Source organism: Trachypithecus francoisi, unplaced genomic scaffold, assembly GCF_009764315.1.
Source record: "Trachypithecus francoisi isolate TF-2019V2 unplaced genomic scaffold, Tfra_2.0 Lachesis_group0, whole genome shotgun sequence".
In the NCBI taxonomy this organism is placed as follows: domain Eukaryota; kingdom Metazoa; phylum Chordata; class Mammalia; order Primates; family Cercopithecidae; genus Trachypithecus; species Trachypithecus francoisi.
Window position 1 is genome coordinate 108,771,236 of NW_022681453.1, and position 26,780 is coordinate 108,798,015.

Here is a 26,780-nt window from a genome sequence, read left to right on the forward strand (position 1 = left end):
ACAAGGTAGGAACAGTGTGACAGACAAAATGAAAAGCAAAACCTAGGTAACATAAAAAAAGAGGTAGAACCCCTAGTTTCCAGTCCAAACTATGTCAGCCTCTTAATACCTTCCCAACTGCTTACACCAGGTCTGAAATCACCTCCTCCAGGGAAGCAACTCCTCTCTTCATGTGCCATGCCATCAGTGGGATCTAACAAGACACTCAATTTACTCTTCTTTCTTTGCATCTGAAGGCTGTGGGCTCTCCTATGCCAATTCTCACTTGTCTTTACATTCCTGGCCCCTATAACAGGACCTGACTGGTATAGACTAGCAGATGGGACACACAGATGAAATAACAATGAAGAAATAAACACCTCTTCAGTGATTAAAAAAAATTAATGCATCTTAGGTATGTGAGAAATTTGATACTGGGAATGAAACTGGTATGGTAATCAAGATTTGAAAATGTTTGTCATTTTAATCTGAGCCAGATAAAGCATAGCTGTGTCATAAATTTCCACATATGTTTGACAAAGATACCAAAGAGAAACCAATGTAAAGAGTATTAGATGTTAACTTCTTTGAAGATAGGCTGTTTTATTTATTAAGCCTAATAAGAAGTAGTTATTCCATAATTATATGTTGAAGGAATACCAAGTGATCAATTATTACAAGTGCCAGGAGGAGGACTAACATTTAATTGATAATTATTTAAACAAAACCAAAAGTCGAATTGGCTTCGTGTAGTGGCTCATGCCTGTAATCCCAGCATTTTGGGGGGCCGAGGCGGGCAGATCACTTGAGGTCAGGAGGTCGAGACCAGCTGGGTCAATGTGGCGAAATCCCATTTCTACTAAAATACAAAATTTAGTCAGGCGTGGTGGTGCCTGTAATCCCAGATACTCAGGAGGCTGAGGTAGGAAAATCACTTAAACCTGGGAGACAGAGGTTGTGGTGAGCTAAGACCTCACCACTGCACTCCAGCCTGGGTGACAGAGCAAGACTCTTTGTCAAAATAAATAAATAAATAAAAATAAAAATAATTAAATAAATCAAAAGTCAAATTAAAAATATTAAGAATAATAAACTGTTCTTTTTTTCTATTTCTTATGTCAGAGCCAATGGTCCTTTGTTTGTGAATTTCAAATTCAAAGAGAATAAGGCAAATGACAAGGGAAGAATAGTGTTCACTGCATGGACTGCCTTTGAGCTTCCAACTTCATGTTTACTTGACCAGAAGTTTTATGTATGAAGCATGTATTCTGAAAGTTAACACTTGTTCAGTCTCTGAATAGTAAGTACATGGGGCTTTTAGTTTTGTCAGTTTTGCTTATTTGTATTTCCTAGTATTTCTGCAATGGAAGCAAAATATAGCAGCAAAAAATAGTTGAATATTTTTCAATGAGCAAAGGGATGTAATAGTGTCTGTCAGTCAGACCACACTACTAGGTTCACAAAAATAACATGATTCTCTTCTACCTATTGCATTAAGTTCAAACTTCTCTATTTAATCCAGCACTGTCCAATCTATCTAATTCCATTTCTCACACATTTACAAAGCACAATTTCACTCCAGTTACCAAACAAAGCTCTCATTATTTATCCCTTGTAGTCACTACGTCTGCAAGCCATTTCCCTTGGCCTTTTCCAATTCATATTCTTCTCCTCCTTTCAGGTCCCTGACATTTCACTGGAGTTTTGTCTCTTCCAACAAACCTTTTTTTTTTTTTTTTTTTTTGGTTCCTCATGCATACTTAACTCTGTGTTACAGGAATGCCTTTTTAGGCAAGTAAGTACCGTTAAAGGTTATGCTGCATTCTTAGAGTGTCCTTTAAAATGGAAATATCTGTGTTAACAATCTTGGCTAAAATGCAAGGTTAGCTGCTCTCCAGTAGGATCCAAAAACTGGGTACAGATCTCCTCAGGTATACTCAAGTTTTCATAATGCATTTCATTAGAGTTGGACATTTGCATGAATGTATTAGACCAAGCGTCCTCTTTTCTCACCTGGAAAAGCAGTATTCTCTTATCATCTTCTGGATCATTGGCCTGACTACGGAAACTCTGTCAGGACATTTTTGTTGGTTAAATTTTAATGCTTTCAGCTTTCTGACATTAGAAAGGAGAAAAGCCTCAGTAAAGAAGAATGGGAATAGGCAAATACTGTTTCTGTCTGACCTACTAGTCTGTCTTTATATTTAGACTTTTTTTTTTTTCACAGACTATTTCTAGTAGAATGTCTTTATTTCACATTTTTGAAGATGGAACAAAACCAGGTAATTTTAGGTTTTTCCAATGGTTTAAATATTTATGCTTTATACTTTGCTACTTAAACAGGATGGATAATACAACTCAAACATTTTTATCTCAAGGAAAAAATATGTGAAGATGCCATTTGATTTGTTCATTCTTGAATTTTGTGGCCTACTATCCATGAATGAAACACAATGCAGAATCTTTATTGGCAGCACGTTAGCATTCTTTTTTTTTTTTTTTAATTTTACTTAAAGTTTTGGGATACATGTGCTGAACGTGTTGGTTTGTTACATATGTATACATGTGCCGTGGTGGTTTGCTGCACCCATCAACCCGTCATCTAGGTTTTAAGCCTGGCATGCATTAGGTATTTGTTCTAACGCTCTCTCCCCTTTCCTCCCACCCCCGACAGGCCCCAGTATGTGATGTTCCCCTCCCTCCCTTTGTCCACATGTTCTCATTGTTCAGCTCCCACTTATGAGTGAGAACATGCAGTATTTGGTTTTCTGTCCTTGTGATATTTTGCCAAGAATGATGGTTTCCAGCTTCATCCATGTCCTTGCAAAGGACATGAACTCATCCTTTTTTATGGCTGTGTAGTATTCCGTGGTGTATATGTGCCCCATTTTTTTATCCAGTCTATCATTGTTGAGCATTTGGGTTGGTTCCAAGTCTTTGCTATTGTAAATAGGACAGCATGCTAGCATTCCACTAGATATATTACCAATATTAAAATGTAAAATGATTGGTTTTCCAAATACTGCATGACTTATCACTGGGAATTATATACCGGCTACACATGGACATAAAGAAAGATGGGAAAAAAGACACTCTGGATCACTAGAGAGGGAAGAGAGGGATGGAGGCAAGGTCTGAGAAACTACCTATTGGGTACTATACTCAATAACACGGTGATGGGTTTATTTATACATCACATCTCAGCTTCACACAATTTACCCCTGTAGCAATCCTGCACATGTACCCAATTCTAAAATAAATTTGAAAAAGAAAAAATATATATTGGTTTTCACACCAAGGAGCTGATAGTCCCGGGGTGAGAGGTTTTATGCACGTACTACTTTAGAAGATAGCAACAGCAGGTAAACGATGGTACGTGTTGTAAACACATGCCTGCTCTCAAGATGTATATGATTAATATCCTAACTCAGTGACACAGGTGGTTAATGTTAATTCAGAAAAGAAAAAGATAAGTCTGGATCAAAAATTTTAAAGACAACTTCTTTGTAGAAGTTATAATCCTGCTGGACACTGGGAATTGCCTCCATAGAAAACAGAAGGGAGAGGGAAAAATAAATAGAGGGAACTTGTTCTTCTTTGAGTTTGTATGTAGTTAAAACAGAATCTTTATTTTTTCATTTTCTGCATATACATATACTTGCCCACACGTGTATGAATATGGGGGGTGTGTGTGTGTGTGAGTTTTGTCAGGCCTCTGAGCCAGAGTTCATCCATTATAACCCCTGTGACCTGCACATAGACGTCCAGATGGCCTGCAGGAGCCAAGAAATCTGCAGTATCCAAAACAAAAAAACAAAACAAACAAAAAACAAACAAAAAACAAACAAAAAACAAAACAAACAAAAAAACAAAAGAAGTGAAACCCCAGTTCCTGCCTTAACTGATTAACCCAAACTTGTCCAAAACTTTTAAGTGATGACTTAACCGACAAAAGAGGACATAGTAAGGGTTCATGTGCCTTTGTCTCTATTAGACCTTTCTCAAGTCAGTCAGTGCCTGAAGAAAATGTTCTTTCTCATCAGACCCCACTCAGTCTATACCTTATGACATTCCACCACTAGGACTTGTTCCTGCCTATCCTAACTGATCAATGGACCCTGTGACATCCTTCTCCGGGATGATGAGTCTCATGATCTCTCCACCATGTGACCCCCGCCTGCTGACAACAGATAACCACCTTTAACTGTAACTTTCCACAGCCTACCCTTCTCTGTACAGCTGCCCCCTCCTATCTGCCTTTGCTGACACTCTGTTCGGACTTGCACCTAAGTGAACAAACAGCCTTGTCGCGCACACAAAGCCCGTGTAGGTGTCTTCTATACGGACGCATGTGACAAGCCTGACTTTCCCTTTTCAGTGCTTTGTTTCCATTATGCTTATGTCTGGAGGATATATTCTATTTTTATAATCTTTCAGGTTTAAAATAAAACACTCATATGATGTGTGCTTTCACATGAGCACGTTTTCCTCCCGGGTTTAAATAACTGTGCAGTTCCCCAAAAGAAAAGTACTTTTTAAGAACAACAAATAATTAATTTGAGGCCTATTTTAAAACACTCCTATTATTCCAAATGGCGCAGGTATGCTGAGCAGGGAAGTCGTACTCGCAGAAATAAAAAAGAAGAAAAACAAAACACCCTTTTGAACTCACAGTGTCTGACAGGCATTGTGTTTAATCCTCACATCCCAACATGCTGGCGTTTCTCTAGACCCATGCCTAAATTCTGTGGCATACACATGGGTTAAAGAGATTTATGACTCGAAAAAGTTATTTTATTTAAAGGCATGCATAAATTCTAAAAGCCTGCAAATTCATTATTTAATAGCCTCCCCTCTGATGAAATCCTCTTTTAGGAGATTTTGAATATTTCTTCAAAACATTAGTTAATATAAAACAAGACGAAAGTAACTAGATATCATCCAGATAAATAGGATGGATTATTTTCTTTCTTTCTTTCTAGTATCAAAATTTTCAATAGCTTCTTAGTTTATCAAATATATGTTGTATTTTAAAAAGTGCTTCAACTTAATCATTATTTTGAGGAACTAATATAAGACATGACCCTACTCTTCTCAAAGTTTATAATGATGTTTATGGGGATAGCATGAGAATGGGCTTCCTAGGCTTTCTTTCTCAGAATTAGCAACGTAGGAATGTTTTCTTTTCTGCTATGGTTTTATGGGAGCACAGAGGCTTCCTTGCTTAGAACATGCATCTTTTAATGAAAGGGACATATCACTCTTCACATGTCAGTCATGCCACAAAAATTACTGCGAGTTGCTAGAACAATTGCCTAATTCGAGGTGAGGAAAATCACCTGTCACCACTGACAGAGAATATAAAGTGGCAAGGTCAAAACTGTACATTATACTTATAAGGCAAACTGCCTATATCATTCTTGAAAAGTTAACATATTACTGAAAATTTAATGACAAATTCTTATTATTTTGATCATATGAAAGGACAGTTTAAAACATGTACAATCATAACATTTGAAACAAAGGACTTGTTTCCCACTCTCTGATGACAATGGTCAGATTACTAGAGCAACCTCCAAAGGCATGCATGTGAAGTAAGAGACTGGATGTTTCTAAGGCTGCCAGGGAAATCAGTCATAACTAAACCGGAAAGGTCAGAGTTTCATGCTTTGAGTTTTTCACTAATTCAGAAATCAAATTGTCACTCTGTTCACCAGAAGTGGAGATTACGAATTCAGCATTCAGCTATCACATGGAGAAGCTTACTGCAGAGAAGAAAAGGAGAACAGAATGAAAGGTCTAGTTGGGAGGAGGAAGGTTGTGGAATAGGACACTCTTGTAGACAAAGTCATGTACTGATTAAGTGAGGCCAGGAGAGGCAGGGCGTAAGAGGAAACGGTGTACCTTCTATTTGCTAAGAGCTCAGGTTCTAGTGTTGAAAAGAAACGGGTTTAACTTCTGCCCAAACTCTTATCAGACATATCACTTTGGGCAGAGTACTTATCTGATCTTCATTTTCTCATCTACAAAATGGGTATTATGACAAACCTGTTTTGGGAGTTGGGGAAAAATTAAATATGAGGGTAAAACGTTCTGCATAGTCCTGGTGTGTAAAATACATTCAGTAAATGGTAGGTTTAATGTTTATTCTTAAAACTAAACTTAAGGCATATTCAAAAATTAAGAAAATAGTGTTGCTTTTTCAACAAATAGCACCAGAAGCCTTGATATACTATACAACAACTTCACTGGATTACTGTTGAATCACCAAGAGGAAAGAACATGTCCTTAGGGAACCAAAACAAGGAAACCGTACAAATAAAACAAAAATCAAAAGAGAGGGAGAAGATCAGAAAGGCTATAAGGCAGTTGTTTTACCTTTTTCATGATATAAGTTTTATGTCATATTTAAAAATAAAATCATATTATAAGTTAGTCAATTAAAAATATATTGGAGAAGACATAATAATTTAAATATTTATATCCTCTAAAGAATTTGGCTTTGAATGAGATTAGAAGGCAGGGGATATCAAAAGATATCATTGAACCTAAAGGAAGAGAAGTTCAAACCAGAGTAAAGGCTCATCACAAGCTTCTTAGTTAAAGAAAGTGAAGTATGCTGTTATTAGAAGCTCATGCTAAAATATCTGTACCATGGTGTATATGCATTTGGTACAATGACTTAATGGTGAAAATAATAGTTTTCATTAAAGTGAACTTTAATTCATCCACAGTAGATTCTTTCATTACTTTTAAAATGCCTCAACTTAGGAAGTTCTTGATATATACCTTCATTCTTTTTCTCTGAGGTCGGACAAAAAAATAAATAAATGTCCCACTTTATTTTCAGTAGAATTTTTATGACTTTGTTTCAAGAACCTCAAAATCTATTGAGAGGCCAAACGTTATGCATGAGTAATTTTTATATCTTAGCATAACTGAAGTTATGAGCTTCTGCAATGAAGGAGTAGAGCATATATGTGGGGGATACAAGCGTGGGAAGTAGAGACTTTTCTGACAGAGGAGGCTGGCAGCACTCACAAAGGGAAATGAAGGCAAAGAGGGAAGTTGAGGGTATTTTACAATAACACCAGAAACCAGCCTTGTTACTGTCTTTATTGATGTTGCAGGATAATCTTTTTTGAAATAGTATCTGCTGTGCATTTTATTCCCCCAAATTATAATTTTCCCAAACTCTCAACCTTCTAAAGTTTGTGCATACATTTAATTGGAGGCAGGGTGGAAGGAGCATAGAAGAAAAGAAGTCAAAGTGAGCTTAATTGATTGAAACAGGGCTTTGCATGTTTCCAATCTGAGGATCATTTTCACTTGCAAGACGTACTGAGACAAGAGGGGGTTCTGGATGTTCAACTTCTATGGAGGTCAACCAAAGAATAAATTATGATAGACAACTAGGGAAGAAGGTATGGCATGATGTAGGATGTTGTCATCACACAAGAGAGGGAAAATAGTGTTCTACTCTGAGCTGGAGATGCAGCAGCAGTTCGGAGGAACACTGCTGGGATTGAGCTGCTGCCTGTCTCCCTGGTAAGAGAGTCAGTGTCTTCCAACTCCAAGGCCTTCATCAAGGCAGGGAAGTCTGAGTGAGAACTTAAAATGAGACAAATCAGGAGAATCCAAAATCATGTGTAGCTTCTGTTCTTTTTTCCAGCTGGCAGTCCAGGGGAAAATTACTTTGTAAGAAATCCTACATCTTTATAGAATTGCCATCAGCACTGACATGTAGCCCTGTGTGCACTCTGGATAAGCGGTAGCCATGATGACCAAAGTAAGGTAGATATACAGGTGCCGGCCTCTTGAGGCATAAAGAGGGCCCTGGAATGGTGTTTCCAGTTTATCTGTGGCAGAAGGTGGCATGTGGGAAACCTAGATGATAGAGTGTCTGCCAAAGTGCTAAAAGGACACAGAACAGAAGGTCCTCGGACCAGGAGAGGAGAGAGGAAGTGAGCAGATCTGACACAGAGAGGCCAAAGCAGGGATCATGGACCAGTTACACCAATAGTGGATACTAGCAATAATCTGAAAATTATGGAAATAAGCCACCTCCACGTATCTTAGCACCATGGTGTTAAGTAAGTCTTCCCTATGTTAAGATGCTGCAGGGGAAAATAGAAGAGGGAGAAGGGGAATAAGATTTGAACTGATGGATTTAACTGAAAGACAGACACCATGCTTTACTCTAGAAACCCATTGATATCTTAAATTATCAAGATCAAGTTTTTTCTTTCCGTTAGTAGCATGAATGGGAAGTTGACTAATTGTATAGAAAAGAAAATAATTTTAATTATAAATAAGAATAACAAACATCATCTCATTGAATACACATTTCCACAATAATTCACACATTTTAGAAACAAAAGGCATCTTGTTTTTACTTCACTATATGTCACAGTGCAGACCTTTCTCAGTGGAGTTTAGATCTGTGTACATTATTATTATTATTGGCATCATTATTATCATTATCTTTTTTTTAGAAAGAGAAGCTGAGAAGAGGAATACCATCATTGCCTCTCACTTAACCACAGCAGCAGGCAGGGGACCCAAATACTCCAATCCTACCTGGAATACATTCAGGGCAATGACATACTTTCTTTCAAAAGAGCTGTCTACAATTTTACCTTTCTTATTCTCTCTTGAACCCATTTCAGAAAGGGTTTTTCCCACCACCACACTACAGAAACTGCTCTTATCAAGGTCACCAATGACCTTCATGCTGTAAATTCACTGTTGAGTCTCCCACCTCTTCCTACTTGGCCTATTGGGAATAAGAGACTGTGGACCTTTCTTTGAAATACTTTTTCCATTTAACTTTCAGGATACTGCACTTTTTGTTGTGCCTCTGCCTCTAACTGCTGCATCTCAGTATCTCCAGTTGTTTCTTCTCATTTCCGTAATCTGTACAAGTAGAAGTACCCTAGGCTTCAGTCCTAGGAACTCTTATGTTTTCTCTCCTCCTTCCCTTGGTGATCACATCTGGTCTCATAGATTTAAATACCATCTATATGCTAATGAGAAATCTACATAGGCAGCCTAATCTGTCTCTTGAACTCCAGAATTTATAAGTCCAACTATCTGCTTGCTTTTTCCAGTTGGATGTCCAATAGGTGTCTTACATGTAACAAGTCCAGTTCTGAACTCTCTCTTTCCTATCTAATCTCTTCTTGCAGCTTGCTCAACTCAGTTGTCAACGAATTCCTCCCAGTCGTTCAGGCAAACCACTTGGAGACATCCTTGATCCCTGTTTCTTTCCGACACCACATTTAATCATCAGGAGGGTCTATTATATATATTCAAAATATTCATTATCTAACCGCTTCCTACTACCTTCAATTCTACCCACCTTGTCCAAGCCACTGCCATCTTTCCTGGGTTATTGTAATTGTTCGTAACTGTGGCCTCCTCCACCAGCTCTTGCCTCTCCATACGTCTCACACTGAGCCTCAGGCACAGGGCCCCCACTAAAGGTAGGAATGTTACGTCACTCCTCTGCTCAAAACTCTCTCTTTAATTTTGCAGTAAAAATGAGGCCTTGAGTTTGCTAACCTATTTCCAATGACTTGAACAATCAGGGCCTGCACTCGGTAGACAGTCACTAAATATGTGTTGTATGAGTTAAGAATGAAGAAATAAAATTTCATATTTTTATTCAAAGTAAGAGCTAAGGTCCTTATGGTGAGCTATGAGGCTTTCACATTCTGCACCCTACACCCCCATTTCATCTCTACCCTCTTTCCCGCTTCTTCCTTACGGCTAGACAGGGTATTCCCCAAATCTAACAGGCACACTCTGGCCTTAGCACTAGAAGACTTGCCATTCCTTTTGTCTGACATGATTTTCCACAAGATACCTCTATGGCTCTTGTGCTGTCTGTCTTTGGTAAAAGCTTTTATGAATCCTTTCCTGACCATCTTATCTAAAACTAATACTCACCTGATATTCTCTTTTCTGCTTTACTTTCTACATAACATAACAACATAACATAACATAACATAACATAACATTTTATCTTTATGTAATGTGCTATATGTTTTCCTTATTTTTAAATAAAATCTCCTCCCCAAATTCTTGAATATAAATGTTGGTGCGTATTTTTTTTTTTATCTCGTTTGTTTATTTATTTTCTCTTAATGCCTAGAAAGGTAGTATCTGGCATATAGTAGGCATTCACAAAGCTTGTGTTGATTTAATGAGTTAATCAAGCCAAATAATGTGAAGAAGGCCTGGTTTGGGGCACTGAGGAGCAGCATATGGAAACGAATAAATTAGAAAGTTAGCAATATGAAATGGAATTAAATATGCTCAGATATTACTCCTGACATTGCTGCTAATGGACTGTATCATCATAAAGTATTTCTTGTACTTGAAAAATTTCAATGGCCTCATCTTCAGATAAAAATTAAGATAATCCATAAGATCCCTTGCACATCTGATTTTTTAAAAATATTAATGATAGATTTTATAGTCTATTCTTTGGTCCCATTTAAGAAAACAGATGTTTGTATAATTATTTAACTCTTACGTATTTTTATCAGTCTGGCTTTTGTGAGAATTACATGCAATATACCATTATTTCAAGGCTTTTTTCCTCCAAAATGTAAACAATAACAAAAGAGAAAGTTTATAAATTTTGCTGTTAAACTTTGCAAAGTAATGATGACATGAAATAGAAAACTAAAACTACACACACACACACACACATAGAGCTGAAATTTGTCAGAAAAAATATATAAAGCAATTTCCTTTTCCAGGCATTTTTCTCCCAGCTGGTCTAACAACATACATCATTGTGGCTTCTAAATTTTAATTTACAAGGAACAAATATGGTAGTTTTATAGGCTTCTGGCCATTGGAAAATCACTGATTGCAAGGCCTGTCTCCTCAGAAACGAATCAAAAGGTGACATATTCTGTTAACTTCCCATTATACATTCATAGCATCAGCTTTCAATTCGGTGTCATAAAGAATTTATGTAGGACATTAATCATGCAAGACTACTAAATTGTTCTCATTTCAGTGATAATTGTTTACTCTTATAAATGGTTTGTGTTGAGTTGCAACAATTCAGCTAAATAAAATATATCTTTACCAGCCTGCATTGGGAAACAAAATTAACATATAGATAGTGGAACCAAACTGAATATATAATACGATTATTAGAAAAAACCAAAATTGTATAGAGCTCTTCTCTTTTCAATGACAAGAGCCAATGACATTAGGATAATTCTGTCACCTTCAATAAAATGAATCTTGAAAAACAAAATGATCCTGAGGGTGGAGCAAGATGGCCGAATAGGAACAGCTCCAGTCGCCAACTCCCAGCGCGAGCGACACAGAAGACTGGTGATTTCTGCATTTTCAACTGAGGTACTGGGGTCATCTCACTAGGGAGTGCCGGACAATCGGTGCTGGTCAGCTGCTGCAGCCCGACCAGTGAGAGCTGAAGCAGGGCAAGGCATCGCCTCACCTGGGAAGCACAAGGGGAAAGGGAATCCCTTTTCCTAGTCAGGGGAACTGAGACACACAACACCTGGAAAATCGGGTGACTCCCACCCCAATACTGCGCTTTAAGCAAACGGGCACACCAGGAGAATATATCCCACACCTGGCCGGGAGGGTCCCACGCCCACGGAGCCTCCTTCATTGCTAAGACAGCAGTCTGCGATCTAACCGAAACGTCAGCAGCGAGGCTGAGGGAGGGGCGCCCGCCATTGCTGAGGCTTAAGTAGGTAAACAAAGCCGCTGGGAAGCTCCAACTGGGTGGAGCTCACAGCAGTTCAAGGAAACCTGCCTGTCTCTGTAGACTCCACCTCTGGGGACAGGGCACAGTTAACAAAAACAACAACAAAAGCAGCAGGAACCTCTGCAGATGCAAACGACTCTGTCTGACAGCTTTGAAGAGAGCAGTGGATCTCCTAACACGGAGGTTGAGATCTGAGAAGGGACAGACTGCCTGCTCAAGTGGGTCCCTGACCCCTGAGTACCCTAACTGGGAGACATCCCCCACTAGGGGCAGTCTGACACCCCACACCTCACAGGGTGGAGTACACCCCTGAGAGGAAGCTTCCAAAGGAAGAATCAGAAAGGTACACTCGCTGTTCAGCAATATTCTATCTTCTGCAACCTCTGCTGCTGATACCCAGGGAAACAGGGTCTGGAGTGGACCTCAGGCAATCTCCAACAGACCTACAGCTGAGGGTCCTGACTGTTAGAAGGAAAACTATCAAACAGGAAGGACACCTATACCAAAACCCCATCAGTACGTCACCATCATCAAAGACAAGAGGCAGATAAAACCACAAACATGGGGAAAGAGCAGGGCAGAAAAGCTGGAAATCCAAAAAATAAGAGCGCATCTCCCCCTGCAAAGGAATGCAGCCCATCGCCAGCAACGGATCAAAGCTGGTCAGAGAATGACTTTGACGAGATGAGAGAAGAAGACTTCAGTCCATCAAACTTCTCAGAGCTAAAGGAGGAATTACATACCCAGCGCAAAGAAACTAAAAATCTTGAAAAGAGTGGAAGAATTGACAGCTAGACTAATTAATGCAGAGAAGGTCATAAACGAAATGACAGAGATGAAAACCATGACACGAGAAATACGTGACAAATGCACAAACTTCAGTAACCGACTCGATCAACTGGAAGAAAGAGTATCAGCGATTGAGGATCAGATGAATGAAATGAAGCGAGAAGAGAAACCAAAAGAAAAAAGAAGAAAAAGAAATGAACAAAGCCTGCAAGAAGTATGGGATTATGTAAAAAGACCAAATCTACGTCTGATTGGGGTGCCTGAAAGTGAGGGGGAAAATGGAACCAAGTTGGAAAACACTCTGCAGGATATCATCCAGGAGAACTTCCCCAACCTAGTAGGGCAGGCCAATATTCAAATTCAGGAAATACAGAGAACGCCACAAAGATACTCCTCCAGAAGAGCAACTCCAAGACACATAATTGCCAGGTTCACCAAAGTTGAAATGAAGGAAGGAATCTTAAGGGCAGCCAGAGAGAAAGGTCGGGTTACCCACAAAGGGAAGCCCATCAGACTAACAGCAGATCTCTCGGCAGAAACTCTACAAGCCAGAAGAGAGTGGGGGCCAATATTCAACGTTCTTAAAGAAAAGAATTTTAAACCCAGAATTTCATATCCAGCCAAACTAAGTTTCATCAGTGAAGGAGAAATAAAATCCTTTACAGATAAGCAAATGCTTAGAGATTTTGTCACTACCAGGCCTGCCTTACAAGAGATCCTGAAGGAAGCCCTAAACATGGAAAGGAACAACCGGTACCAGCCATTGCAAAAACATGCCAAAATGTAAAGACCATCGAGGCTAGGAAGAAACTGCATCAACTAAAGAGCAAAATAACCAGTTAATATCATAATGGCAGGATCAAGTTCACACATAACAATATTAACCTTAAATGTAAATGGACTAAATGCTCCAATTAAAAGACACAGACTGGCAAACTGGATAAACAGTCAAGACCCATCAGTCTGCTGTATTCAGGAGACCCATCTCACATGCAGAGACATACATAGGCTCAAAATAAAGGGATGGAGGAAGATCTACCAAGCAAATGGAGAACAAAAAAAAAGCAGGGGTTGCAATCCTAGTCTCTGATAAAACAGACTTTAAACCATCAAAGATCAAAAGAGACAAAGAAGGCCATTACATAATGGTAAAGGGATCAATTCAACAGGAAGAGCTAACTATCCTAAATATATATGCACCCAATACAGGAGCACCCAGATTCATAAAGCAAGTCCTTAGAGACTTACAAAGAGACTTAGACTCCCATACAATAATAATGGGAGACTTCAACACTCCACTGTCAACATTAGACAGATCAACGAGACAGAAAGTTAACAAGGATATCCAGGAATTGAACTCATCTCTGCACCAAGCGGACCTAATAGACATCTATAGAAGTCTCCACCCCAAATCAACAGAATATACATTCTTCTCAGCACCACATCACACTTATCCCAAAATTGACCACATAATTGGAAGTAAAGCACTCCTCAGCAATCCTAAGTCAAAAGGACAAAGCTGGAGGCGTTACACTACCTGACTTCAAACTATACTACAAGGCTACAGTAACCAAAACAGCATGGTACTGGTACCAAAACAGAGATATAGACCAATGGAACAGAACAGAGTCCTCAGAAATAATACCACACATCTACAGCCATCTGATCTTTGACAAACCTGAGAGAAACAAGAAATGGGGAAAGGATTCCCTATTTAATAAATGGTGCTGGGAAAATTGGCTAGCCATAAATAGAAAGGTGAAACTGGATCCTTTCCTTACTCCTTATACGAAGATTAATTCAAGATCGATTAGAGACTTCAATGTTAGACCTAATACCATAAAACCCTCGAAGAAAACCTAGGTAATACCATTCAGGACATAGGCATGGGCAAGGACTTCATGTCTAAAACACCAAAAGCAACGGCAGCCAAAATTGACAAATGGGATCTAATTAAACTAAAGAGCTTCTGCACAGCAAAAGAAACTACCATCAGAGTGAACAGGCAACCTACAGAATGGGAGAAAATTTTTGCAACCTACTCATCTGACAAAGGGCTAGTATCCAGAATCTACAAAGAACTCAAACAAATTTACAAGAAAAAAACAACCCCATCAAAATGTGGGCAAAGGATATGAACAGACATTTCTCAAAAGAAGACATTCATACAGCCAACAGACACATGAAAAAATGCTCATCATCACTCGCCATCAGAGAAATGCAAATCAAAACCACAATGAGATACCATCTCACACCAGTTAGAACGGCAATCATTAAAAAGTCAGGAAACAACAGGTGTTGGAGAGGATGTGGAGAAATAGGAACACTTTTACACTGTTGGTGGGATTGTAAACTAGTTCAACCATTATGGAAAACAGTATGGCAATTCCTCAAGGATCTAGAACTAGATGTACCATATGACCCAGCCATCCACTACTGGGTATATGCCCAAAGGATTATAAATCACGCTGCTATAAAGACACATGCACACGTATGTTTATTGCGGCACTATTCACAATAGCAAAGACTTGGAATCAACCCAAATGTCCATCTGTGACAGACTGGATTAAGAAAATGTGGCACATATACACCATGGAATATTACGCAGCCATAAAAAAGGATGAGTTTGCATCATTTGTAGGGACATGGATACAGCTGGGAACCATCATTCTTAGCAAACTATCACAAGAACAGAAAACCAAACACCGCATGTTCTCACTCATAGGTGGGAACTGAACAATGAGATCACTTGGACTTGGGAAAGGGAACATCACACACCGGGGCCTATTATGGAGAGGGGGTAAGGCGGAGGGATTGCATTGGGAGTTATACCTGATATAAATGATGAATTGATGGGTGCTGACGAGTTGATGGGTGCAGCACACCAACATGGCACAAGCATACATATGTAACAAACCTGCACGTTATGCACATGTGCCCTAGAACTTAAAGTATAATAAAAAATAAAAATAAAAAAATATGAAAAACTCTAAAAAAAAGAAAAAGAAAAACAAAATGAAACAGAATAACAACATCATGTAGAATCAACAAATATGTAAAAACAAACCCTGTCTAATATCTATATGACATTGTTGACCCTGTAATCAGGTAAAATGTCTTGTAAAGGAAACATAATGCACCTTGCTAGTCAATGAAGCTAAACTTAATTAAAAGGGTGTCAATCATTTGCTGGGAACAACAGAAAACAAAACCTACCGTTAAATTTATTCAGTATGGCCTTGTGAAATGTGCATGAGAACTCTAAGTCTTATGATCTGACTGTTAACCCCGCCCCGCTATGCTTCTGTAACCTTAAGACTGACGCCCAACCTTCTCTTGTCTCAGTTTTCTCATCTGTAAAATGAACGAGTTAGACTCCCTCATCTTGTAGGTTTGTCCTAATGTCAACATCTTATAAGTCTATGTGGGAACTCAGCTAATCAAGACCTGTTTTGTTCTTTAAAGCAGTGATTTGAATGACTTGTCATCTGTTTTTAGATTTCTCCACTGCCTGCTGAATAAAGTAAGAACAGGATCAGTTTCAGACAGCCCTTTCAGCCCAAGGGTGCCATAACTAACGGCGCTGTCTGTTTCTGCTTTCTAAATGGAATCCTACTATATATATATTTTTCTTGCGGTAAAGTGTCTACTTTATGAGCATAATAAATAGCAATCGCCCTTTAATGGCAACTTTAGCTGTGACCATTATGGCACAATTTAAGTGCTTAAAAACACTAATGGGAGTGATACAATGTTAATTATACTATGACTATGAAGGCTGCTGTACACAAGAATTCCTGCAAAATTAAGTAAAACCCTGGTTAATTCTAATTACAGTCTGTCTAGAGGAGATAAGAGAAATTAAGCACCTCTTTTTTGAGTGCATTCCTAATATAACAGCACAATTTGGCCACATTGGTTGAGAAAACATTTCAAGTGACTCAGAAAGTAGGATTCTGAAATAAAAGAATTTTTTTCCGTTTAAATAAGAAAGGAAGAAAGATGAATTACTTATACAGAAAATGCATCTTTACCTGAAACAATGCTTACGTTCTTGCCTTAAAGCCTAAGGTAACCCACTTTTAAAGAGCTCATTCATTAATCTGTCAGAAACAAAACAATATCATAGCAGTTTTCCTTATTTTAAAATGTGTTTTATAAACTATTTAGAAGAAATAAATTTAAAAAACAAAACCACGAAGATCATCCTTCATCTTATCATCTATGGAAAAATTGAAAACCAATTTTTCAATATTTATTTCAATTATTTTTGATTCTTTCCAAAATGTCTGTCACTTCCTCTCTTTCCTCTTTTTCTTTCTACCATTTATTGAATGCCTTCTATGTACTGGAAGCTCTATGTACTAGAGCTAGATATTTTTTAAAATGGGTAAAACAATTTTGCTGCCCTTAAGGGGTTTAGAGACTAACAGAGAAAAACAAACCTGTAAAAGCAAAACAACGGTTTTGTTTACACCTCAATATCTGTTATTAGATATACATGTTTCTTTCTTTGTCTTCCAGTGTAATTTTTTCCCTTTGAATTCCCTTGCTTTCCTTATTGTAAATTGCTTTGCATAGATCTCTCACTCATGGGATCTTTATGAATCCAAAGTGAGGAGAAGAAATCAATTATTGGATTTATCTGATTTTATTATTATTTTTTTTTAGAAATAAAAGGGTCATAGGTTTTTAAGAAAACCCCCTGCTGGAAAGCCTGGCTCATTTCAAAGTGCTACCATTTGAAAAGTGAGGGAACAACATTTCATAAATAATGAAAACAATTGTCTGGCAGTCTACAACTTCCAATACATACATTCTTTTAATGGATCAAAAACCAAACACAGTCGTATAAGGGTAAGAGAAATCAACGCATTCTTAATGAATAAAAATGATAACTGATGGAAATCATCGAATTCCACTGAAAAATGTCCCATAATCTCTAAATTATAGGTGTTAGGAGAGTAACCCAAACCATTAGAGTAAGCATCTGGGTGCTTAAAAATTGTCTCCCTCACCTGAAAGCATTTATTATCTATAAGGGACCTTCTAATTTGTCAGTCTGTCTAGACTTAAGTGGCCCGTAGGGCATATATCAAACACCTGCCGTGGAAGGTTATTTCTCATGTTAGCAGTGCCACTTTCACAGCATTAGAGTAGCTTCAATGACATTTAATCTGTGCTCCCTTTGAGCAATAATCATATCATTACTCTTTAGCAAATGTTTCCAAATAGAGGATATTTTGTGCACTCTTATAATATATGGAGATCCTCAGCCTCACCTGCTGCCCAGTCAAATGAAACATAAACAGGATTTGTACGTAAATTCACAAGCTCATTAACATCTGTTATGGTCATTTTCTAAAATTTGTGTTGCTTATGTAATGATTACATCACTGGAATCATTCATCTTATATTTTCAGCCTCTTCCGTACTGACTACAGCATTTACTATTGAGCATTGCCAGCATTTCTCACGGAACTTGTTTATCCCTCTATTAGGCTGTCTTCAGTAGGAGCCTTGTTCCCATCACCAGAAAAGAGATATAAACAGTATTAGTAAGACTTCAACCTTGGACATAACTTTATTTTCTTCAGATTTTTCTGAGATTTTTCTCTGATATGTGAAGACACTACACACACACACACAGAGCATATTCACTTACCACTTCCTCCCCATCTTCATTCACTTGAAATCATTGTTTTCCAGATTGTTTCTTCCCATTAATAAACAATTATTTTTGCCATTTGCCTGATTTTTTTCCCATATGAAATTACAACATTGGAATCATTCAGCTTATATTTTCAGCCTCTTCCCTAATAACTACAGCATTTACTATTGAGCATTGCCAGCATTTCTCATGGAGCTTGATTATCCCTCTCTTAGGTTGTTATTCAGTAGGAGCCTTGTTCCCATCATCGGAAAAGAGATATAAAAATAAACAACTTAGAGAAAGTATGAAGACTGAAAGAAATGTGCGGAGATAATGGCAGAAAGTGGAAGCAGTACATCTGGTGTGTTGGAGAGTGAAAAACATAGGAATGAACTCTATACAGAAGTGGAACGTGGCATCAGAGAAGCTTGAGATGCCGCTGTGGAGATGGCAGGCGGCTGACACTAACTCTCTGTGTGACCTTGGGCTAGCCACTAAGTTTATCTAGTACTAAGCTTCTTGTTTCATGTCTAAAACAAAGAGTTTAGTACCTTCGAAAGGTATTTCCAGAAGAAGGTTCAAAGGAAAAGGGCAGAAAATTCAAGACATGTCCAAGTAACAGAAGAAAGGCAAAAACGAGGCAAAATTAAAGATAGAATGGGAAAAGTCGATTACAAGCCTGGACTTTATTCTGTAAGTGACTAGGCATCATCAAAAATCTATCCTGCAAATAAAAGTATTAATCATTTAGTCTTCTCCTTTAGACAGGCATATCACACACTCACACACAAAAAACGGGACAATTTTGGTAGAATAAGTACATTATTCTCTCCCAAGCTTCTGTAAAGACTAAACAAACTTAAGGCATTTGGAGCTGGCCCTCTTAAAGGAAAAAGAGATCAAAATTCTCCACTTGCAGTACTAGCTGGAGGTTAGGTCTAGAATATACATATATATATATATATATATATATATAAAATACGTTGTATATATTACATATAGTCTATGTATGTATAAAGTTATATATATGAAACTTTAAATAATTATATAGTTATTATATTGTTATAATAATAAAGTATATAATATATACAGGTATCTATATCTATCTCTCTTTATATAAATCATTACATATAACATAAGCGAATATGGAAATGAGGGGGATATGACCTCTAGCCTCCATTTGATGGTACTCAGTTTAGTTCATTTCAGGACAAAATTGGAGGCAGAGATTTAGGGCAAGAGAAAAACAATTGATAATCAATTCTTGCAGCTCACTAGTTTTACTTATGCTAATAAGTAGTACAGTGAATGTAGCATAGATAGATGACTCGCTGCAGGAAAATGGAGATAAATCATTCAGTGGAATCTTAGTTCAATATCCCAGGAAGGTAAATTGTTTGTCTAAACTCATAGTTTCCTTTGGATTGTTGGATTCAGGGTGATTTTTAACTTGTTATTTCTGTACTTAAAAACACCATGTAGTTCTCCATGAATTTAGAACTTATTTATAAAGAAGAAAAGAACTTGTCTGTTTGTATTTTCAAACTTGACATTTTACTTTTCAAATTAATTTTTACACATACTGCCTTGGTTCTCATTTTTGGTCAGCTAGATTTTATTGGACTGATGAAGAAAGATGGAGAGTGAGAAACAGACACATGGGCAAACAGTTGGAGTCAGGAAATAAGCAGTGGGGTGAGTAATCCCCAAACACAGGGTAATTGCAAGGAAAATTTCATTTGGCTCTTGAATACACACAATGAGTTGTAGAGAATAGATTTACTTCTCTAATTACTCTATGTTGTACTTGGGCCAATGCTGAAATGATTTCACATTCCCTGGGCATATACCAACTGTTGGGGTGAGGAGGGGCCCATAAACATACTGGATACAGAGGGAAAAACATTTTTTTGCATACCACACACAATGCAAAATGCTATTCTTAGAGCGTTGTCTGTATTATTATAACACTAGTTGATTTCTTTAATTTAGATGAAGGATTGCACAAAGTTCTTGAAAAACAAAAACATAAATCAAGTTGATTTATTTATTCTGATTGGATCACCCAAACAGCTAACTTCAAGCCACATACAGACACACATATACTCAGAGTGAAATATGTGGTCATGTGGCTTATAAACATTATCATCTTTCCTAGTTTATATATAAAAAATTGAAATTGAGTTATATTTAATATACAAATACCATATTTATAATAACTCTATAAGAATAATATAAACTTAGAAAGAAGATATACTTCTGAAGGTCAATTCTAAAAAGAACTGCAGACAAAGAAGGCAAGGAACAAAAGAAAATACATATATTAGGCTAGAGTTTTTCCACCCTTTACTTTGCAATGAATATGGTGGTTATCTAGAGATACTTCACCATTATTTAACCCATATTTAACAGAACGATATAGGCATTGCTATTTTTCCATTGAGAAAGGTGAGGCTTGCAGAGTTTGATGAGCTTATCGTAAACATGATAGAGATTTAGTAAGTAAAATATTTCAAATTTGGACCCAGATAAATCTGTTTTCAAAACTTGCTTCCGCTATTCCTGCCCTTTCCCCCATTCCTGCCCTCTCCCCATTCCTGTCCTTACCCCTCTTCCTGTCCTTACCCCAGTCCTGCCCTTTCTCCTATTCCTGCCCTTTCCCCCATTCCTGCCCTCTCCCCCATCCTGCCTTACCCCTTCCTGTCCTTACCCCAGTCCTGCCCTTTCTATTCCTGCCCTTTCCCCCATTCCGCCCTCTCCCCTATCCTGTCCTTACCCCTCTTCCTGTCTTACCCCAGTCCTGCCCTTCTCCTATTCCTGCCCTCTCCCCCATCCTGTCCTTACCCCTCTTCCTGTCCTTACCCCAGTCCTGCCCTTTCCCTATCCTGCCTCCCCATTCCTGTCTTACCCCTCTCCCTTGTCCTACCCCAGTCCTGCCCTTCCTATTCCTGCCTCTCCCCCATTCTGTCCTCTCCCCTATTCCTGTCCTTACCCCTCTTCCTGTCCTTACCCCTCTTCCTGTCCTTACCCCAGTCTCCTGCCCTCCTATCCTGCCCTCTCCCCCCTGTCTCTCCCCATTCCTGTCCTTACCCCTCTTCCTGTCCTTACCCCAGTCCTGCCCTTTCCCCCATTCCTGCTCTCCCCTATTCCTGTCCTTACCCCTTTCTGTCCTTACCCCAGTCCGCCCTTTCTCCTATTCCTGCCTTTCCCCCATTCCTGCCCTCTCCCCTATTCCTGTCCTTACCCCAGTCCTGCCCTTTCTCCTATTCCTGCCCTTTCCCCCATTCCTGCCCTCTCCCCTATTCCTGTCCTTACCCCTCTTCCTGTCCTTACCCCAGTCCTGCCCTTTCTCCTATTCCTGCCCTCTCCCCTATTCCTGTCCTTACCCCTCTTCCTGTCCTTACCCCTCTTCCTGTCCTTACCCCTCTTCCTGTCCTTACCCCAGTCCTGCCCTTTCTCCTATTCCTGCCCTTTCCCCCATTCCTGTCCTCTCCCCTATTCCTGTCCTTACCCCTCTTCCTGTCCTTACCCCAGTCCTGCCCTTTCCCCCATTCCTGCCCTCTCCCCTATTCCTGTCCTACCCCTCTTCTGTCCACCCCAGTCTGCCCTCCCTATTCCTGCCCTTCCCCCATTCCTGCCTCTCCCCTATTCCTGTCCTTACCCCAGTCCTGCCCTTTCTCCTATTCCTGCCCTTCCCCCATTCCTGCCCTCTCCCCTATTCCTGTCCTTACCCCAGTCTGCCTTTCTCTATTCCTGCCCTTTCCCCCATTCCTGCCCTCTCCCCCATTCCTGTCCTTACCCCATTCCTGCCCTCTCCCCCATTCCTGTCCTTACCCCTCTTCCTGTCCTTACCCCAGTCCTGCCTTTCTCCCATTCCTGCCCTTTCCCCTATTCCTGCCCCACCTCCCCCACCTCTGCTGTTCTCCTGGGCCCTGTCAATGGTTGGTGACAGTGACTAACTGGAATGACCTGACGACTGGGGCCTCCACTGGAATCATGCCGTGCAGAAAACAATTGTTGGGCGGGGCGAAGTGGCTCACGCCTGTAATCCCAGCACTTTGGGAGGCTGAGGCGGGTAGCTCACTTGAGGCCGGGAGTTTGAGAGCAGCTTGGCCAACATGGCAAATCACCGTCTATACTAAAAATACAAAAATTAGCCAGGCGTGGTGACCCATGCCTGTAGTCCCAGCTGCTTGATAGGCTGAGGTGGGTGAATCGATTGAACCTGAAAGGCAGAGGTTGCAGTGAGTTGAGGGCACACAGCTGCACTCCAGCCTGAATGACAGAGGGATCCTCTGTCTAAAAAAAAAAGAAAGAAGCAATTGTTGCTGCAACTGTTTTTTCACATCAAACTTCTGGACAAATAATACGAGAGGCCCTTCTTAAAATTTAATAGTGCTTTTTAAATGTTTTAAAATGTTTGTTTTGTTTTGTTTTGTCAAGATGTGGACTACTACCATCCTATAATGTAGGGGTTTCTTGAGATTATTTGATTTATGTGAATTTTGCATTTAAAACACAGAGACTGATGAGAATTAGAGGCTCCAAGGTCCCACAGTGGAATAGACCAGGACTAAAATATTGGTCACATTATTGATTTGGACCTGAGTTTCTTACAGAGGAAAATGAGAAGTTGGACTAGATAACTGGTAAGATCCCTTCCAACTGTAAAATCCAGTGACCATAAGCACTCTGATTCTCAATCCACTAATCTGTGTACTCTTTATAGGATGCTATACTACTTATCATCACAGTTCTAGAAATCTTTTTTTTTTTTTGAGATGGAGTCTAGGTTTGTCACCCAGGCTGGAGTGCAGTAGCATAATCTTGGCTCACTGCAACCTCCACCTCCCGAGTTTAAGTGACTATCCTGCCTCAGCCTCTCAAGTAGCTGGGATTACAGGTGCCCACCACTACACCCGGCTAATTTTTGTACTTTTAGTAGAGGCGGGGGTTTCACCATGTTGGCCAGGCTGGTCTCAAACTCCTGACCTCAGGTGATCCACCCGCCTCAGCCTCCAAAAGCGCTGGGATTACAGGCGCCAGCCACTGCGCCTGGCCTAGAAATCCTTCTCATGTGCTGAGACCCAATAATGCAGCTCTTTGAGGGTTAATCGGAACGTGTAATAGAGAAAGGGAAGAAGGGAAGCAGCCACTCCCAGGTTTGGTGGAATCCCCTGACACGGAGAGGGACTAAAGAGGTATTAATATTGGGATTATAAGATAATAAGGGGTCCCTATTTGAATGAGTCCTTGGGTGCTCTGAGTCTGCTCTTAGGCTTTTGGGCTGACCTACTTAATTCGCAAAATATTCGTTTCTTGATTTCCCCCCCGATTCCAGTTGCATTGATCTTGTCAAGGGTATCAATGCATCTGAGCACTGGGAAAAGGGAAAGACTGACTCAGATCAAAGGTACTTAAACCTTAAGCCAGAAACTTCAAGGAAAAAAAAAAGGAGCCTTAAATGGAAATACATACTTTGCAATTCACTTCCTTTCCCCTCTCTATTTCTATTTTTGTCTTATATCTCTTCTAGCAAAAGGATGAGCTTCATGTCTATCATTTTGGCAGTTTCCAATGTCTTAGTATGCAAATTCCCTGATACACACAAGTGAGAAGGGTAAAATCCGGGACATTGTAGCATAGGCCACAATGCTAGCTATTTTCTTAGAGATGTCAAGCTAGTGTATTAAAGTTGTCCCACCTTTAACCCTCTACCTTGCTTTGCTAGGTAATTGCAGACAGAGGGTTTGGGAAGGTTTAACCATATACATTTTAATTAATTCCTGAAATCATCAGTACAGTTTTTATACCTGTGCAAATGTCTTAATTGATATCAAGAGTCGGCAAACCCTTTTGTAAATATTTTCAGCTTGCAATTCATACTGCCCCTGTTATAACTACTCGACTCTGCTCATGTAGTAGGAACACACATAAACAAATGGATGGCTGTGCTCCAATAAAACTTTGTTCACAGAAATGTTGAACTTCTGACCATACATTTATGCCACAGTATTAAACTATCATTATACGTTAAATATCACTGGATATGTAATAAGCTTTTGGAAACCTATTCCTTCTGTCTGAGTTCCTCATTCCTTGCCTTGCAGTGAAATCTTACTCAACTTTCTGAGTCCAGATCAAATATCATATCCTCTGGGAAGTTTTTCCAACCTCTTCTTCTTGTGGTCACCCCTGGTTCACCAATGAGTTAGTTTTTTTTTTTTTTTTTTTTTTACCGGGTGAACCAAAGACTTTATTTTTCAAAAGCAGGTAACACCAAAGTACTATGTGGTATCCATATTCATTGCAAAAATGATAATTACTGGAATTTTCCAAACATCAAATGAAGTAAGGGGGATCAACGGTTACGACTATCATTTTCAACCAATATACAGATGTTCGCTCAAGGTCTAGGTTTTATTTCTACATAGTAGTATTCACATGAGTTCCCTAGGCTGAATTATTGTCAAAACGAGGACTCTTGAAGGTCGAGCCCAGCTTTGTCTTGACTTCAAAGATGACACTGCAGCCAACCTAGAATCCTGGCTTGCTGCTTGAGTCCTGGGAATCATGTCTTCTAATGTTTTACAACAAGCCGTGTCTCTGAAAACTAAAAGCAGACTTCAGATTCCTCTGAAACAGCTCTGGTTTCCAAGTGTTCTGCACTATGGTACCCAGACATGCTCAAAATGTGCTTTCCCTTATCTTTCAAAACCCACCACCAGGAACCCAAAAGGGACCCCACTTTGAGAGTTCCATGATGAAGGTGTTTAAGAACCATATTAACCCCAAGTAAAGGCAGTGGATGAAATTATCCATTTCTTTTCTTTTTTTTTTTTTTTTAAGTGAGCCTACCTTGGCAAATGGGAAAATGACACCAATCATATCATTAAATGGTTTTATAAATCCTCCTCTTGAAATTATGTTCAGGCCCCACACGGTAGCTCATGCCTGCAATCCCAGCACTTCGGGAGGCCAAGGCAGAAGGATCACTTGAGCCCAGGAGTTCGAGACCAGCCTGGGCAACACAGTAAGACCCCGTCTCTGTTTTTTTTTTTTTTTTTAAAGAAAGAAATTCTGTTCAAAAGTATTTCAGAACAAAAGGAGGTCATAAAAACTGTTCATATAATTACTCTATGAGAAAAAATCTCTGTATGGAAAGAGGCACTGAAGATCTGGCACAGAGAAACAAAGGGAGACAGGGCAGTGATAAAATGCAGCCCTAGTTTTCCAGCATGCATTTATGACCTCACGGATATGTCTGTCCTGGGTGTTAATAGCCCCTCTTTGTACTTAAAAAAAAATTAGGACATTAAAGTGAATCTGTGTGCTAATGAAGTCTGAAGTTACAGAATCTAAAAGCCAAGCCTGTAAAGTCTCTAAGGCAAGATCTTTATCAGCAGGGATGGGAAGAGATGGATAAGATAATGGTAGGCACTAAAGGTTGGTTCAGCTGAGCTCCGGGCAGAACAGCCTCAAAAATAAGGCAACTATGGCTTCTCAGTTTGAGGCTGCCACCAGAAAGGCCCACGGAGGCAGGAAAAAAAAGCCACTGATGGCAGATCACTGGAAGATACTCGGAGAGGGCAATGATCACAGTTAGATGGGAGGACTCAGGGTCACAGGGAGGCAGGAAACCGTTGAACTGATACTCAAGGGGAATGTCTTTGCAAGTCCTATGCACGACTCCAAGCAGCAGTTTCTGGGGTTTGGAGGTTTGTTAGTTTTGCGACATTTCCCCCCAAAAGAAGACATGAAGGTGGGCCCCCTGGAGAGGTGAGATCACCAGGGCAGAACCTCCACCAGGTGTGAAGCTTGATGAGAGGTGGAAAGGGCTTCCTGCGGCACCCAGCTCCCTCCACGTCTGGCTGAGTCCTACAAACGCTTGTAGGTGCCCACGAGAGCTCTGCAGTTGAGACAGTAACGGTCCACGACCTGCAGGGCGTCCACGCAAAGGGGATGAAGCAGCAGGCCCGCCACCCACCCCAGCAGGCACAGGCTCCCGCGGGACAGCCAGGTCAGAGCACCGGTGTTACAGGACAGCTGACTCATGATCATCTTGTTGCAGGAAGGACAATGCATTTGGACAGGGCGGTCCAAAAAGGGGATGGGGTGCTGCACATAGACCATCTGCACGGTGATTGGATTGTTACTGGGGATGGGCGCTGGCTGGGCAAAATACGAAGCAGGATTCATGCCCTTCCCTCCAGGCCCTGTCACCAGCCCCGTAGTTGGCCCAGGCATGGGAGCTGGAGGCGTGGGGGTAATAACCACTAACAGCCACCGTCTCTTCACACCCCGGCGTGGGAGCTGAGGCGTGAGGTAATAACCACTAACAGCCACCGTCTCTTCACACCCGGGCGTGGGAGCTGAGGCGTGAGGTAATAACCACTAACAGCCACCGTCTCTTCACACCCGGGCGTGGGAGCTGAGGCGTGAGGTAATAACCGGTAACAGCCACCGTCTCTTCACACCCGGGCGTGGGAGCTGAGGCGTGGGGTAATAACCACTAACAGCCACCGTCTCTTCACACCCCGGCGTGGGAGCTGAGGCGTGGGGTAATAACCACTAACAGCCACCGTCTCTTCACACCCG

General features: G+C 40.1%; 1 pseudogene across 1 annotated transcript; it reads right to left on the reverse strand.

The window, feature by feature from the left end:
* Positions 1-24,397: 24,397 nt before the first annotated feature.
* Positions 24,398-26,504, reverse strand: LOC117083668 (annotated as a pseudogene). The gene has a single exon (XR_004437156.1). The product of XR_004437156.1 is annotated as a lipopolysaccharide-induced tumor necrosis factor-alpha factor-like (transcript).
* Between the last annotated feature and the right edge of the window lie 276 nt (positions 26,505-26,780).